Source organism: Balaenoptera acutorostrata, chromosome 21 (genome assembly GCF_949987535.1).
Source record: "Balaenoptera acutorostrata chromosome 21, mBalAcu1.1, whole genome shotgun sequence".
Lineage (NCBI taxonomy): Eukaryota > Metazoa > Chordata > Mammalia > Artiodactyla > Balaenopteridae > Balaenoptera > Balaenoptera acutorostrata.
The window spans coordinates 14,717,613-14,731,192 of NC_080084.1; the positions used below are offsets into that span (position 1 = coordinate 14,717,613).

Here is a 13,580-nt window from a genome sequence, read left to right on the forward strand (position 1 = left end):
AAATTTGTTGGCCTAAAACAATATTGACTCACATAGCCCAGGATTCTGTGGATCGGTGATTTTGACTGGGCTCACTGATGGTGCTGCTGGGTGCTGCCTAGTCTCAGATGGCCTCAGCTGAGACAGATCATCTCTTAATGGATGTGGTCTCTTTCAACAGGCTTAACCTGGGCTTGTTCATGGCGGCGGGACGGGTTCCAAGAGAGTGGCCGGAAGCATGCAAGGTGTCTTGAGGTCTAGGCTCAGAACTGGCACCTCACCACTGCCTCTGTTACAAGGCGAACTCCAATTACAGGAGTGCTCTCATTGTGAGGAGCTGAAAACTTGCATTGCCACGGGGCAGCGATCCAGGAAGAAGAACTGAGGCCATTTCTACAATCCACTACAGATAGTAAGCATCCTCTGAGGTCCACCTGCCCCCGTAGCCTTCTTTCTTAAACACTAGACACTCAGAGTGACCCCAGCATTTGCAGCCCCCCTGCATTTGCAATCTGTGTTGTGCCTCCTCATTTTTGATCATGTTATTTTATTGAGCCCAAGTGTTTCCGTTTGACTCCCATCTCTTCAACTAGTAAGCTTGTTAAAAAGCCGAGACGGTGTTTCCAGCATTCCCGTTTTAACCCAGCGGGGGGCGGGGGGGGACATAGTAAACACTCAATAAATGTCAGCTGATTAATCAGGACTGATGTGGTAACGTGCTTCGCACACGTTACCCCAGTACTGCCCACCCTGTCACAGAGATGGAAGTCCAGGAAGTGAAAATAACATTTAAAGCACTGGCTTACAGGCTCAGATACCCCTCTTAGTACTTCACCAAGCATTTTATCTATGATTAAACATAAGCTGCTTCATATGTTTTTTTAATGCCCTTTTTCTGTATTATGCCTTTACCTCACTCCCACATTCTCTTCTACTACCCTTTCAGCTGAGTAGCATTAAGGGGTAACTCTTGTGAATATTTTCTGTGCATAGGTGAGAACCATTTGCACGTATATTTCCTTTCTGTTTTTGTATTGGAGTCTTCCTGTTCAGGCGCTCCCAAACGTTAAAAGGATGTTGCCCTTTTGAATGAAAGGGGGAGGGCATTTCTAATATGATTAACATATGCTTGAAAAATGTATGAACAATTGTTCAGTGTGATTACATGCTCTTCAGAAAAGGGACAATTGGTCCACATCGTTTTAAAAAGACAAAAAGAAAAGGGCTCATTCTTGGAAACATCCTAAAATCAGGGTACTTAAACCCTGCATCAGACTCACTTGTGCATCAAAATGCACCGATTGCCAGTCCCATCCCAAAGTTTCTGTTGCAGAAGGTCTGGGGGCAGGGCCTAAGAGTATGCATTTCTAATAAGTTCCCAGGTGCTACTGATGCCACTGCCGGTGGAGAGACCACACTTTGAGAACCACTGCCAAAAACTTTAGATTTATTAACTCCAGGATACATGGCATAATGATACTATGAACATGTGTAAACATATTTAAGCATTGTATTCAAATATTCAGTGTCCCCTCCATCACAAATTTTCCCCATCCCAGTTTTGAAAAGGAAATATGGATTGCCTCCTTGGTTATTAGAGACTGGCCCTATTTACTTATGCTGACTAGTTAAGATGACCACCTATTGACAGTAAAGGTGAGTGTTTCCTTGAGGACTTAATTAGTCTCATTGGTCATTTGGAACCAAAAGAAAAATGAGCGATCAGAGCGGTTGTCATCATGTTACCTGGGAATATTTTATGTGCTCAAGTGGGGAAAGAACAGACAGACAAAATTATGCAGGTAGATGTGAAATAGTATTTTTACTAGTTTAGAATATCTGAAGAGAAGGTCCAAAGTGCAGTGGCAACCTGAAGAGGTTTTCCCACCCCCAGCACTTTATACCTGATTAGATGCTTCTAAATGGTGACTCTTGAAGGGGCAACAGGAAGTCCACAGAGGCAGTGATACCTACTTTATCATCACTGACCAACAGCACGTAGAATGCACACCTTCAGCCATAAATCATGAAACAGCTGTTCTCCTGGTCGTGGTGTCCCGAATTTGCAGTCTCCCAAAGAATCCTCGCTTGCTTAGCCGCCTGTCTTGGAGCAGACATAGGGTCCAGAAAAACGTAGGACTCTGACTGTTTAAAAGTGCTTTTCTGTAACAGGCTGTAAGATACTTATTTCAGACCTGGTCATAAAATTCAAATGGTGATTCTCTGGTGTGCACCTATCTTATATCACTATTTGTTTAGACTGTGATTCAGTTGAGTCAGTGAGTCAGCTGTGATTGCTGGTCTGGGCTGGCGATCCTATCTCTCCCATCATCTGTCCCATCTGTTTGTATGAGTTAATGTTTTCTGATGGGTTATTGGTGGTGGTGGTGGTATGTGTGTGTGTGTGTGTGTGTGTGTGTGTGTGTGTGTGTGTGTGTGTGTGTGTGTGCGCGCGCGCGCAGCGCGCGAGAGAGAGAGAGAGAGAGAGAAAGAGTGTGTTTTCTGAAGGAGAAAGGAGGAACCTGGGGAAGAAACAGAGGAAAGAGGAGGATGGAGAACAGAGGGCACTATGGGACGTGTTCCCCAGGCCCCAGCTCAGAACAAAGGCTCATGCTTATAGGGACAGAACCACAAGTAAAAGCTGAAGTGGCCATTTTGATGAAGAATGTTATAACACTTAAAGGCACTACGCCACGCATGTTGCTTTAAAGCTCAGGTGAAAAAGTAAAAAGTCTATGTGAAGGGGAAGACCACTTTCCATTTCTGGGAGGAAGGACCACTGCAGATGTGTCCTGAAGGAACTAAGGGGGAATGAGACAGCAGTGGGGATGTCACTGCACTTGTAACGGAGCTGTGTTCTCCTGGCAGCGCCTCTTAAGAAAGAAGACAGAAGAAGAATAGCAGCCCGAGTTCATGTGTGGCAGCCCCGTGGTGGAAATTCCCAGCCATTACACAGCACACTGGAGGGGGAACGTGGAGAGCAAGGTAGGGGCCTGTTATCACCATGTCAGCTAATGAACTAGAAATAAAGGTATCAGTGTTAATATGACTTCCCTGGTACCCTCCTTGGGGACGATGAGATGATGAATATTAATGTTATTATTAACATTATTATTGACTATATTATATAACACAATACTATGATATAAAGAAAGAATCATTATCATTTTGCAGATTATTGAAGGCAGTTGTTGAGATCAAATACTATTTTTATTTTATCACTTTTCACTGAGCAAAAGTTTCTTTCTTATGCTTTATTAGTACATAAACCATCCAATAGAAATAATGCTACTTAAGATAATGAATATATTATACAGAAGTTATTCATTTCCCCTCAAAAATTGATTTGAAAATTTCACCGTGATATCATTACTGATATTTAGGAGTAATGCATATGAATTTTATTTATCTCTAGGAACGCTTTATGGGACTTATTGTTGCTATTTACAAATAGGCCAAACGTGAAGAAAGAAGAGGCTCTACTGGTAGGTTTTGCATCAGCTTTTACTATGTCTACTCATGAAAGAGTGGCGTAAATAAATATTTTATTATCCGCCCCCTACGCTGGGGTACCATGTTAGAACATTAGCTCTAACTTTCTCCGTTAGTTGATGCTTTGACTCAGAGAGAAACACATCAAATGTTAGACCAGGAAAGAATCCTAGGTATCTAGTTTGAAGTTCTTAATTTTATAAATGATAAAGCGGTTCAGAAAAGCTGACTGCCTTTCCCAGGGTCATAAAGCTCTTTATTTTTAGTATGAGGTTTAGAACTCAGGCTCCAGCTCTCCCAATTCTGTGCCGTGCCCACAAGCCACAACAGTTTAACTAAAAACCCTGCCGCAAGCCTCCCTAAAAAGCTGGCAGCCTTTCAAAAACCATTTCTGGAAGCGATAGGATACATAATCGTAGCACTTCAGAAACGCCAGGTTCTCAGCACCTACAGTGCTCAGTTCTCCATCACAAAGGTCTCCTCTTACAGAGGAAAGAGGTCTCAGCCCCGAAGCCAGCACTGAGCGATCTTCCTGCTGCTTCTCCTGACAACGCCATTCCCAAAAAACAACAAGCAACAGCTTGCTATTTGTGGTCCCTCTTTCTTGAGTGTTTTCATTTTTCCATAGTTAAGCTCTTCTCTGGCATAAGACCATAGGCCCCAGTTGGGACATGAAAAAGTTAAAGACTTTTCCATCATCTTTTCCTGGAATACATCTGTGTTCAGAAAAAATCCAGAACTGGCCCCCATAGGAGGAGGGCAAAGAAAGACTGAAGAAACAGGCAGATCACTCCAGATTGGTGGGTGTCAGATTTAATAAACAAAGGAACTTATACACGAGGCTTGTCTTGGGCGCCGCAAAATGAGCCTAACTCTGCACCCGGCCGCCAGAATCTTAAGAGTTTATATAGAGGCTTTAGCAGCGTTCAGTCACGTGTACAGTCCAGGTAGGCTCACGTGACTCTCCCAAGGCTGTGACCCTGAACTGGGTCCAAGTGCGGAACTAGCAGTTCCGCTAGAAATGCACTGAAATGTGCATTTCAGGGGCTAGAGCAAGGAGCCTCCTACTGACTGGGTCCAGTTCACAGGACGCTCTGTGGTCACATCCTCTTGACGACCTCCTCCAGCAATCAGAAGAGATTTGTTTCAGGGTTCCAAAACAACTCCACAATGACCCACCAACAAAATTCACTGCAAATATAGATAAATAGCAATATCTCCTAAGTCATAGAGTCCAAATGGAATTATGAAGCCTGCTCCAAAAATAAGAAATTCATTAAGCTATAAAGAAACTCATTAAGCTATATATTTTATTACAAAGGATATGTTCTCTGAGCAATAAGACCAAAGAAGATATTATAATGGGTATTACAAACAGCTAAATCTTTGGAATGAGACTAATGAATCTTTCCATGACAAGGTCCTAAAGATCTATCTACAATTTATGGTGGGATCTCCAGTGGCACTGGAACATGATTTTGAAGCCTTTTCCAATGTTTACAGGACATGTTCATCTTTCACCCTGTAATCTTATTTTTAAACTTAGTCATATTCTCATGAAACTCTATATTAGAGGAAATATCTAATATTGTGAGCAACAATATGGCATTAGATGTAAACTCTACAGCCAGATTTCCTGAGTTCAAATTCCAGCTTCAACCCTACTAGCTATATACCCATAGGCAAGTGAATTAACCTCTTTGTGCCTCAAGTTTCATTCCCGATAAAATATAGCTAATACAGTAACTCCCTTTTAGGATGAAATACAGTTGATTAGATTAGCATGCATAAAGCATTTAGAAGAGTGCCCAGCACAGAGTCAGTGGCATATCAATTACTATGATTTTATTCTTATTCTTGATCACAGTGACAACTGCCTTAGAATTACTTTTGTGTGTGTGCAGGACAAAGGCAACTAATAAATGTTTGAATGAATGAAGCGACAGATGAAGATAATATTAAGGGCTTGTTTTAAAAACCTGATTTTAATATTCATAATAAGTCATTCCCAATAGACTGAGCCCCAAACATTGATTCTTTGGGGAAAGAATCCACCGACTTCTGAACCTCATACTCTGGACCTAACATCCCCAAAGAGCCTCCTTAACAGTCAGCAAAAAAACCTTACTGCATAATCTATCCCCATGTAATCAGTTGAACAGTGTCAACTTGGTGGGAAATGGCTTTACTTTTTTCTCCAGTCACTGCTTTTAAATACGCTCAGTTGGATCTCCATCTCTTGGTCCTTGTTTCAGACAGATCCTGTAGCTTCCAGATTTTTACAAGTATGCAAAGAACGCAACCCCATTGCGTTAATGGTAACTGCCGTGCAGGGATTAAAGGGGTCTGGTCCAGTCTAAATCTAGTGCAATCTCATCTCCAATCCCAAGCCGCTCTCCAAATACCCCAAATCGGGCAGCCATGTGGGGAAGGAGACTGGCCTGTTCCCTGCCGTTTCCTCCCCATCCTCCCCCTTCTACTTCTGGCTTTTCCAGGGTCTGGGTTGAGGAAGATCAAGTTAAAGGAAAGGCGTATTTTTTGTTTGCTTAAATTACTCTGCGTTTTAGTTCTTCCTTGGTTAATACTGGCTGGCCATCAGTGACCTCTTTTGGGCAGACATCCAAATAACTAGCACTTTTGTGAGGTTCACGGGAAGCTTCTTTAGGAGTTTTGCAGGTACTCAACACTGCACAGTTCCCAGACAAAGGTGACCCAGGTTTTGGCTTACCTCTTGAAATTCTCCCCATCCCTAATGGTATATCTCCTCCCATCCCAATCTAAGACTACAGTGTTCTCTTGCCACAGCAAGGTACCTTTGGGAGAGGTACTTTTAAGATAGTTCTGGGACTTCCCTGGTGGTCCAGTGGGTAAGACTCCGCGCTCCCAATGCAGGGAGCCCGCATTCAATCCCTGGTTGGGGAAATAGATCCCGCGTGCATGCCGCAACTAAGAAGCCCGCATGCCACAACTAAAAAAAAAAAAAAAAAAAATCTCGTGTGCTGCAGTTAAGACCTGGCGCAGCCAAAATAAATTACATAAATAAATAAATATTTTTTTAAAAGATAGTTTCTACCTTCCACAGCACTCTCAAGCCATAGGAAACTCAAACATCCTTTCCATGCCAAACGATGACAAGGTGGGCTACTACCCACTCATTTTGCTCTGTCATTATATGTGCTCCATCTGCTGTCCTACCTTCAAAATTCCCCAGGTAAGAAGTAGGCCCCAGTCTCCATACATCAAGGAGCACCTTGATCTCTCTCTCCCAGGGAAGGCATAAGGGCTTCCATGTTTCAACAAGTCTCTAGCGGAGGAGAGAGCTGCCAATTTCCTCACATTCTAGGGACCCGCAATATCACCTTGTAGCTTCCCTGCACCCTCTCAGTTGGTTTGAAAGAGGTGTTACCTTCTTTTACCTGAAGTGAGTGGGAAAATGCCACAGTCCTCCCCAGTTAAGCCAACTGCTCTCTACCTTTGTGTATTCCTTGCTTCCCTCCATGGGAATGAGGTAAGGAGTAAAAGGGTGATGATCCCAGGACAAGTCCGGTCACAGGTTAGTAAGTTCACAGAGTATCTCCTGGCTTATATTACCTTTGTGCCAGGCATGGAATTGGGGCAACATCCCAAAATCAGCAAGGAAAGTATCTGAAATGTTCTATAAAGGAAAAGTAAAAGGGAAGGAGGGCAATTCTTTTCCGAGGTCATTAATACAATATGAAAGATGGGCCAAAAACTCATATGGTAAATAGGAATGAAAATGTCTGTGAACCCTACTTTTATCTACAGCAGAAGTCAGCCTACCAAGAACAAACATTTGGGAAAATACTAAAGCAGTAAGTTATTTTATCTTGGTATTAAAAATGCAGATGCAGTGAATAATTGATTAAAATTGCGTTTGATAGACTGAGCATCCTTCACTATATTATGAGCATTCAGTTATGTGCACTGTTGGTTCTAGAATTTTAGAAAAGGGTCAACTCTTTAAATAGTTACTTTTCTCTTCATTAAGTTAAACTAATATACAATTCTTGGATTTCATCCTTTGCCCTCAAGGCAAAAGTTCTTCATTATTAAAGCATTTTAATTTAGAGTTTATATATTCACCACTTAAACTTTGCTGTTCTCTACTTAATTGTGAAATTTCAAAACATTCATTGATAAGAGTTTTTGTTAGGTTGACCAGATATCAGAATGATTTATAAGCAGCTTCTGATTTATACAAGCTTAACATGTATTATATATACGGGGGAGAGACAGAAAGAGAGAGAGAGAGGTGCTCGGGGCGGGGAGAGAATTGTGAAGCCAAATGCCATATGACCAAAGAACTCTTCTTCCTTCTGGAAATTCTATTCTCCCATCTCTTCAACCTCTTACTGCCTAGAAACGCTCCTAACTATATCTTTATTCTGTTTTCACCTAGGAACTATATCAGTGAGATTCAGAATGGGTTCAAGATACCATCGTTTTTCTGTCAAGAGGCGTTAAGAGAGGTAAATTTCCACTGCTGTAATTTATTCTTCTGCAGTAGCGACACTCTCCTGCCCTTAAAGAGTATCTCTATCCCTGATCCCACCCACTCATCACTCCTTTTTAATTTCTGTTACAAAAATGTGGTCGTAAGTATTCCTGCAGCTCAATATGAATCATATTTGAATTTTTCCATGGAAGCATTGGTTTAGTTCAGTGCTGTTGGGACACCCAGAGACTAATGAGTCATTGGAGGGTTGGCCTGTGGATCCCACCACCTACAGTTGTTTCTATAGTAAATCGTGTCTGGAGTTCCAAACAATGGACGTGAAATGCTAAGTTAGAGATACCCTGTGTTCTTTACAAATAACAGAAAGATCAAAGAGGGAAAAGCTCCTTATAAAGTTCAGCCTTTTCAAATGAACCACATTGCCATCATGTGTCATATAGAAGTTATCTTCAGAATTCCCTATTTTATATAAAGCAGCAAACTTCCCCTTGAAATTAGTTCTTGGTCCAATGAAGAATAAGATCTTCCTTCATGTCTTCTCCATGATCTAATAAGTTAATCTGCTCTACACTCATCTGTTCTTAACATCTTTACTTTTTCCATCTCCCCTAACATTTTCTGTTATATTTCTGCCTCAAATTCTAAAGTTCTGGTAACAAGCTAGTTGATAGTAGAACCACCTTCCTATTGTCTTTATCCCACAACTTGACAAAATTTAGTTACCCTTAACCTTGCTACAGGCTAATGTTACCTGGATATTCTTACTTTTCCACCATTCACCAGCAGGCTTCAGATGAAGCCATGCTTAAAACTGCCCTAAGGTCTAGGAATCCAAGAGCAAAGAGCTTAGTTTCAGCATCCATGGTTTCATGACAATTTGGGGAGGAATGGTAGAGGTTCTTGAAGTTTTCACCAGAGTGAGTAGAAATTTCTTGAGGTTGGAAACCTTGAACAGAAGACATTTTTTTTTATAAGTTTTGTTTATCAAAGTGATACATGCATATGGGCCAAGATGATACCACCTCTATAAGATTTGTTAAGTCTCAAAATATCCCTACTCCTCATTTCCCCATCCATAAAGTGCTCACTTTCAACTCTTTTAGCTGACTCTTGTTTTTTACCCCAAGAACGTGCTTGAACGGCTATTTCTAGATTTTTTTTTTTCACTTTTAGGAATTATCTATTAACTATGGAAGATAGGAATTTAGCTTTTTTTTCTCCTTCTAGCTCCCAAATAGCAGTACACTCTCCATGCCCCAATAGTCTTAAAACAAAATTTTGATTAGATATTCAGTGGTTATGTTATCATACCTATGTATGTAATTCAGGACTAAGCCATGTAATAAGCTATGATTGAAATTCCTTCCCTGCTCAATATTTTACCTACCCTGAAGTAGGGTAGGTAAAATAATTATTTGGAGTTTTTCCCATTTGTTTAACTTTCTATGTACTTACCCCTAAGTCAACCTCAAATCCTTCCTTACCTGTCTAAACACCCTCTCTTTGCATTTATTTACATTAGCTATTCTATCAGCTTCATCTTCTTAAAGAAATCTCTTCCTAAAATTCCAACCTGTTCTAACCTCTGCCAGCTACTCTTGTTGCCTGATAAAGAGTTTTGATCTGGAGATTTCCATTTACTCTCAAATGAATGGAGCTTGCTCCTCTCCTGAGTTGAATCGCCTGTTTCTTAGATACAATGTCTCTCTTTTTCTTGGTCCACGCCTTTGTTTTAATGGAATACATCCTTCAGCAGCCTCCCAAGAAAGGGAGTAAATGTTTTAAGATGGCCCTTATACTTCACTGGCAATTAATCTGTCCTTACACTTCATTGGCAATTTGGCCGAGTATAGGTTTCTAGGTTGGAAGTGATTTTCCCCTAGAATGTAGAAGTTACTGCTCCATTGTTCTTTGTCAGCATTCTTTTCCTGAAATCTGCGGCCATTCTAATTCCTGTTCCTTTTTATAAGATTGGTTCCCCGCCCGCACCCGCCAAAGGCTTGTGGGATCTTCTCTTTATCCCCAGTGTTCTGAAATATTATGATGGACCTTGGTGGAGATCAGTTTTTAACAACTTTGCAGATTCCTCCCTCTGACCCCTTGATCCTATATGCCTGCTCCCTCTCCCCACAGACATGATCCTGTAGGTTTATTCCTTGGAGAGGGTAATATAGGGGGTCTCTGGATTGGGGGACATCTTGGTAATACCTAGTATATGCCTATTCATCTTTTAATCTCAGCTCAAGGGTCTTCCCCTTTGAGAGCATCCCTGGTTCAACCAGCCTGAGTCAGTCACTCCCTTTTTTGTGCCACTGCTGAGTCTCATATTTACCTCTATTATGGACCTTATAACACTATATTGCATTGTCTGTTTCATTTACAAAAATCCAAGTCAAGGATAATGTTTTATTTCACTATGAAATATATTCTTCTGATCCACAAAAGGAAGTACATTGATTTCTTATATTATGCTAAGTGCTTTATATACTCCCATTAAATCCTTAAAATCCAATGAGAAATGCATCATAATTTCTATTTTACAGCTGAGGAAACCAAACCTTAGAGAGGTTAAATTACTTCTACAGGACACGCAGAGAAGCAGCGGAGCTGGGATTCAACCCCAGGCCCACTTGTTTCCAAAGTTAGCAGCCTTTCTTCTTTGCTCTTAAATGAATCAGCGTGTCCATCCTCCTTGCAGGTTCCTCCCCGTACCTCCTGTAGTGGTTTCTAGGGCTGCTGTAACAAATTACAACAAATTTGGCGGCTGAAAACAACAGAACTTCATTCTCTCATAGTTCTGGATGCTAGAAGTCTGAAATCGGTGTCCTGCCATAGGCTCTAGGGACAATCTGTCCCTTGCTTCTTCCAGCTTCTGGTAGCTGGCTGTCAGCATTGCTCATGCCTGCACTGCTCCAATCTCTGCTCTACTTTCACGTGGCCTTCTCTTCTCCATCAGTATCTCCCTTATGTATCTCGTATAAGGACACTTGTTGTTGGGTTTAGGACCCCTCCAGATAACCCAGGATGATCTCATCTCGAAATTCTTAATTACATCTGCAAAGACCCTTTTTCCAAATAAGGTCACATTCACAGGTTCTATTATTGGGGGAACCACCATTCACAGCTTCTATTATTGGGGGCACCACCATTCAATCCACCATACCTCCATCCTCTCTTACCCCTTTGAAAAGAAACAGCATTGTTTGGAAGAAAGACCTTGGCTTTGAAACAGATGGACTTGCATTCTAATTCTAGCTCTGCCTCCTACTGGCTGTGTGATGTTTGATCAGTAACTGAAAACCATGAGCCTTTCCCTCTTCTTTAAAATGGAAATATTTGTTTCACAGACTGATTTGAGGATTAAATGAAGTAAATCACCTAACACACAGTGGATAGGAGTAACTGTTCATTCTCTCACTACCTTTATACATAACCCCTCTCAAAGGCCAAATCACAAACTGAGTGATACATACTAGATTTTATTTAAAAATCACTGAAAATAAGTTCAGTTTTTAAACACAGCCATCGTTTGAACTCTGCACTTTTTGCTCTTAGCTAGTTTCCGTTTTCAATTTCCTTGGATCTGGTTCTGATCTTAATATAGGTAAAAGTTGCATGGCTACGCAGTCAAGCTATGAGTTTTAAAAGATTTTTGCATTTTTCTCAAAACTAACAAATATTTAAGGGATGTGTATTATGTGCCAGTTTATAAGTCTCAAAAATGTATTATTTTATGAGATATACCTCATCCTTTTAATCCAAAATAGCATTGTCTAACCAACTCTATTCACCACATTTAATACTAGACTACTTTTGGCTATTTCCAAAACTGGAATTTATCCTCAAGGAATGCATATTTGATACTCCTGAGTACATTTTTTTAAATGTGATAAGCAGCATAGTTGGGTGGAAAGAATAACAAAACATAAATCAGAAGAACTTGCTTCAAAATCCAATGTGTTGGGCTTCCCTGGTGGTGTAATGGTTAAGAACACCTGCCAATGCAGGGGACACGGGTTCGAGCCTTCATCCAGGAAGATCCCACATGCCACGGAGCAATGAAGCCCGTGCGCCACAACTACTGAGCCTGCGCTCTACAGCCCACGAGCCACAACTGCTGAAGCCCGTGCGCCTAGAGCCCATGCTCCGCAACAAGAGAAGCCACCACAATGAGAAGCCTGCGCACCGCAACTAGAGAAAGCCACGCACAGCAACAAAGATACAACACAGCCAAAAAAAATTAAAAATTAAAATAAAATTTATAAAAAAAAAAAATTCAATGTGTTATTACCAACTATGTGACCTAAGGGAAGTCATATAATCTCGCTGAACCCATTTTTTCTTCTACAAAGAATGATGCAGATACCTGCCTTGTTAACTTTTAGAGCTGTTGTTAATACATGCTCCACGTAAAAAATATACAAACCCTGGACTGGGCTAGAAATACGAAGTTGAATGTGAGGAACATAGACCCTGACCCTCCCTAGTGGACAGAATCAAAATAAAATTATATCTGTGAAAGCATCTAAAAATTGTTTTAAAGTTATACGTGTTACTGGACCCCTCATGTTCCCAGTAATGATGGTCATCCTAGAATCATGGGATAATACAGAACCCAATCTTAAGCCTCTTTATTTATGATTAATCATGGGAGTAGGTAATACAACAGCACCTGCCCAGACTAAAGGGGTAAGCTCCTAAAAGTTAATTAGGGCTAAATCTCACAATCCATTGCAACAGCTTTCAAAATTCTCTTCCAGTTCTGCAGTTCGCTCCCCTATTACATGCCCTGTATGACTCTTAAAAATTCTTATCATAGTTTGTAAGGGACCGTCTAGAGCATCAGACTGAAGATGTTGCACTCCTACCAGACCCCAGAGTTATCTGGTGGTCTGGTGGGCCCCTGCAGCATGCAGTGCTGGCCCAAGAGCATGTGAAACCCTCCTCCAGGTCAGACTACAGCCTTGTGTATACTTATTAGCAGAGTGTCCTCTGTATCCTCCTGCATTAATACTATAAATAGATTACACAGTCTTACGTAGCAATTAAAGGAAAGATAAAGAAGTGTAACTATAACCTTTCCATTAGCACAAAGGCAAACTACAACACATGTTAAGAAATGCAAGACACTAAAAGAAAGTGGGATGCACCCAAATAAGACACTGCTCTGGAGTACTGAAAAGAAAGAAATGCAGACCAAACAATGAGGCAGCTTTGAGATTATGCCTTGCTAACCCTAAATATATTTGCTCCATTTTAAGATCTCATCAATCCCATGAAAATATAAAGCACAGTCAGTGTATCATGAGCAAGACTCACTCAGCACACAGCTGACTCCACTTGCCAGCCTTCCTTGTGGTCAGAAGCAGCCCTGTGATGGGCTTCTGGTCAACGGAATGTGAGCAGAGGGTAAGTGCCTCACTTCCAGGCCTGGTCCACGGGCATCCTTCTGGCTGGCTGGAGGGAAGACACCCTTGGATGCCTTGTGGGGAAGAAGGTAGAGTCTCCATCAGTCTGTCCGAGTTACCCAATGGAAGAGGGACACTCGACTCATTTGCTTACCCTTCCAGTACCATAGTGGGAACAGGAAAAAAGACTTCTACTACATGTGAGACTTCATAACATTTTGGAA

At 41.3% G+C, this 13,580-nt stretch overlaps 1 long non-coding RNA gene across 1 annotated transcript; it reads left to right on the forward strand.

Moving 5' to 3' along the window:
- Window positions 1–235: 235 nt before the first annotated feature.
- Window positions 236–3,453, forward strand: LOC103001901 (uncharacterized). Its single transcript, XR_450325.1, has 3 exons — window positions 236–391; window positions 2,848–2,964; window positions 3,395–3,453. It is a non-coding gene; the product is annotated as an uncharacterized LOC103001901 (long non-coding RNA).
- Window positions 3,454–13,580: the final 10,127 nt, after the last annotated feature.